At 49.5% G+C, this 4,515-nt stretch overlaps 1 pseudogene; it reads right to left on the reverse strand.

Annotated features, from left to right (window-relative positions):
• Nucleotides 1-1,650: 1,650 nt before the first annotated feature.
• LOC143690370 (transcription factor GATA-4 pseudogene) lies at nucleotides 1,651-3,918 on the reverse strand (annotated as a pseudogene).
• Between the last annotated feature and the right edge of the window lie 597 nt (nucleotides 3,919-4,515).

The raw sequence follows: 4,515 nt of genomic DNA on the forward strand, positions 1-4,515 counted from the left end.
TAGTGACATACTTGGGCGGTGGGGGGAGGATAGGAGGGGAAAAGAGTACAGATAAATTAGTATAAATACTAATTTTGCAGCCATTTCACCTAAGACATTGTTAGTGGTTTGTGGGTTAGGGAAGGTATATGAGAGTGGCCTTCAGGAGGAAAACAATGTAAATGATTATTAAAACAGAATCTCTGCTACAGCCAGGAAGATTTTTAGGTAGGGGGGCGGGGTGTTTTGGGGTAAGAAGTAAAAATGTCACAGTCAACTACAGCCCTGTTGATCATAAGGACAAGGAAGAAGGAGTCTTTGTGAGCCCGAGTCACCAGCAGAAACTGACTAAAATGGAAAAGAGAAGAAAGCCAATTCTGGAAGACCTCGGGGCTGGAGATTCCCTCAAGGCCCACCCTCAGTGTCTTCTCGTATCAGTCATCTTCTTACTTTCCAGGAGTTTTGTTTTGTTTTAATTTATGTTGCAAAATCTCTGGCTTTTTATTACTTGGACACATGAAAATGTGCGGAAACATGGGGAAAAGATGCAGGTCCAAGTGCTCTGCATCCATTGGCCAAACTTGGGCCCATTGTCTGACCAAGGGTTGGGTCTCCAGGGAAAAGTGGTAGCAATAGCAAGAACAGAGAGTGAACGAGCCAGAGTCCACTGAAAATCCTCTACCCCCAACAGCAGTACTGGCCCCACCAGGGGACAACGCCTACCAGGTGTTCTCTCCAGAAGGACCTCAAGACTTAGATGAGTGCTTGTCCAAGTTGCTCTAGCAACAGAACTTTTTTGTCCTTACTCAGCACCCCTTCTCTGTGTGACAGAGTGAATGAAGGATTTAGGGGTCAAGAGAGAGGATATGCCTAAGAGGGTTGCTGTTTGGCTAACTTACCAAGCTTATGCTTTCCTGTGAGACACATATACAAGCTGAAGGCAAAGTGGAATCACTCAGAACAGTAGAAGGTACTTTTATTCTAAGTGGCCTTGGGAGTAAAGTGAAGGAGCAAGGGAATGAGGCTTTAGCAAGGGAAAAGAATTTGAGAGAGGATGAGTTGTTAAGCTGCTATTTTGAAGGCCCTATGCTGTGGGGTGAGTGAAGTAACCCCTCCTCCATCTTCCCAGGTAACGTCCGGTGACAACTGTGCTACTCCCAATATTTTGGTATGGGGGGGAGAGGGATGCAAGGATGTACCAAGCCTCAAGAAGAGTGCTGGCAAGGTCAGAGGCTGCCCAAGGGGTCTGTTGCATCCAAGCATCATGTAAAACAGATGCCCTGGTTCAGGTGCGAGTGGGACTCCCCAGGCGCTGTCCCTTCCACCCTCCCTCAGACACTTGGTCCTAGGAACGGAATTTAAAAACCACTACTTTGGGCCACAGTGGTGGAAAGGTAGGGGGAAAGGATATCTTGTCTTTTGTAGGGGGCTGGGTGAGGAGAAGAATGAAAAAGAGTCTCTACCTACAAGGAAGAGTCAGTGTGCTCTGTAGGGAAGGGTGTGGCTGGCTCCTCCGTGTGAGCCCAGGCTCTTTCCAGTTTCCCTACCTTGAAAAGGCAGCTGATAAAATTCAATATCCACTGCTCCTAACAAATCAAGGGCTTCAAGTTTCTTCCCAATTGTTCTTCTAGAGTCATTCTCAGAGGAGGCTGGCCGTGGAGGGCCAGAGCCTCAATCTCTGCTGTCCTTCAAGTCCCAACTCTGTGCAGGAATTTCAGGAGGGAGGGAGGTGAGAATATGCATGAGTATGTCCCCATGACTGTTACCCTAGACCAGCTGTTCCAAGAGTCTTGCTTGGAGCTGCCTGCTGGGACTGACTCACAGGAGACGCCTAGCCTTGTGAGGAGAGCTTCAGGGTCAAGAGGACCAGGTGGCTGTAAGGCCCGCGGACAAAACTACACTGACCAAGAACATCTGGGGCATGGGGCTGGTATGGCGGTGATGAGATAACAGCCCCTGCTCTGTCCCGATCTCCACACTGCTGCTGGTGGTGGCGTTGCTGGAGTTGCTGGAAGCGCTGCGGGAGGAAGGAAGGCTCTCCCTGCCCGGAGAGGACCTGCTGGTGCCTTAGATTTATCAAGGTTCTGGGGTTTTCGTTTTCGTATTTGAATGCGAAATACGAAATTTCTTGCAATGCAGAAAGGCCTCTTTCTGCATTGCAAGAGGCCTGGGGACTCCGTGGAACTTCACGTAGAGACTAAAGGCATTGCAAACCGGTGCGCCCTCGGCATGGCGGCGCCACGTGTGATCTGATAGTTGGCACGAGGAGGCCCCCTGAGCGAGAGACCAACAGCGGGCCGGGGGCTCGGTGCGGGGATGTTGATGCAGCTCATCTTGTGATAGAAACCACAGCTGTTGCAAAGGTACTGCCGGGTCCCATACGGCCTCCAGCGTGGGTGGCCATGGCCCCGCAGCTGACACACTCTGTCTTCCGAGAAGTCGTCAGGCATATCGCCGAGATGGGACTGTCGGACGGCGGAGCTGGCCCAGCGGGACGGACAATGCAAAACCGGGCTACCGAGGGGCTGCGGGAACTGCTCGCTACCCGCCGAGCCTCCAGCCCTGCCGGCCGCTGCGAGGACCTGGTGGTTGCAGAGAAACGCTGAGGTCGTGCGCGGCTCCCTGGGTCCTGCCTGGCTCCGGCCCGGGCTGCACTGCTGGGTCCCGGATCGCTGCGGCCTCTTGGGGCGGCTCGGGGTGCAGTAGCGAGGAGGGCGCCCTACGCCCGGGTACTTGGACCCGCGTGCTCGCAGCGCCCGCGCTGGCACCGAGGCCGGGCCGCCCGCGTCCTGGGCCCCCAGAGGAGAGCCGTGTTTCGCGGCCGCGGCCAGGCTCTGGTACCTGGTCCCTGCGAGTTCTCCGCTTCTGATTCCTCCCTCTTCCCGGCGGGTCAAGAATCAACGCGGAGACAGAAAATAGCAACAATGATAACGTACAGAAGAAAACAAAGATTAAAAAAAAAATCAAAGATAAAAATAATTCCTTTAAACTATATAGGTAGCACACAACACGGGACCATCCGGAGATAGAAATAGGGTAAGATATTGGGTAATTGGAGTTGAAGGGATACAGACTGTGCAACAGGACTGAATACAAAAACTGAGAAATGGACAGCACAATACTACATAACGTAAAAAATACAACAACACAACAAGTCTGGTTGAACTACCAGCTTTGTACTACTTTAAACCAAGCTTTATTTATTTATTTATCTATTGATTTATTTTTTCACAATCACACAGTCACATTGTGAAAGCTATATCATTTACAATCATCTTCAAGAAGCATGGCTACTGGAACACAGCTCCACATTTTCAGGCAGTTCCCTCCAGCCTCTCCACTACATCTTGACTAACAACAAGGTGATATCTATTTAATGCCTAAGAATAACCTCTAGGGTAACCTCTCGACTCTGTTTGGAAACTCTCAGCCATTGATACTTTGTTTTGTCTCATTTCACTCTTTCCCCTTTTGGTTGAGAAGGTTTTCTCAATCCCTTGATGCTGAGTCTCAGCTCATTCTAAGGTTTTTCTCAATCCCTTGATGCTGAGTCTCAGCTCATTCCAGGATTCCTGTCCCACATTGCTAGGAAGGTCCACACCCCTGGGAGTCATGTCCCACGTAGATAGGGGGAGGGTGGTGAGTTTGCTTGTTGTGTTGGCTGAGAGAGAGAGAGAGAGGCTACATCTGAGCAACAAAAGAGATTCTCTTGGGGGTGCCTCTTAGGCCTAATTTTAAGTAGGCTTGACTTATCCTTTGCAAGGTTAAGTTTCATATGAACAAACCCAGGATTGGGGGCTCAGCCTACTGCTTTGGTTGAGTGACTCACTTTTAATGAACAGAATAAGCCAGAAGTATCAGTGTATGATTTCTGGCACTGCGCTCCCTCCTTGCACACTCTCCCTTAATTTGCTCACGCTGGGTGAAGATAGCTACCATGCTGTGGACAGCGCTGGGGTGAGATGCACATGGTAAGAAGCTGAGACCTCCACCCAACAGCCATGGGAGGGAGCCTTCCCGGGCCAGGTCCTCCAGCCATAGTCAGGCCTTCTGATGATTGCAGCCTCATGAGAGACTGAGCCAGAACCATCCAGCTAAGCCATTCCTAGATTCCTGACCTTTATCAACCTGTGTAATTGGTATAAGCCACTAGGTTCTGAGGTAACTTGTTATGCAACGATAGGTAACTAAAACAGATCCATAAGTGAAGGAGTAGAAAATGCGTTGCAGGGCCTGACAGTCAGCATTGCCACATACAACAACTGTTAAAGAAATGGAAAAAGAGATCAGGTTTCAATTAGAGATAAGAACCAAGAGGATCAGGTTGGAACTAGGGTAAATCAGAATATGTGTAAGGAGGACATTGTCTGTATTTTAGAACTTCACCTACTCTATGAGACCAAAGGAAGAAAGGTTTATTTTGTCCAAAACCTAAATTTTCTGTAACACATAATCTCACTCAAGCTGGATAGATCATTTAAACAGCCCAAACACATGGAACCCAGAATAGGTATGAGGGCTTATAATTCTGTATAG

The sequence above is a fragment of the Tamandua tetradactyla genome, chromosome 7 (genome assembly GCF_023851605.1).
Source record: "Tamandua tetradactyla isolate mTamTet1 chromosome 7, mTamTet1.pri, whole genome shotgun sequence".
NCBI classification, from domain to species: Eukaryota; Metazoa; Chordata; class Mammalia; order Pilosa; family Myrmecophagidae; genus Tamandua; species Tamandua tetradactyla.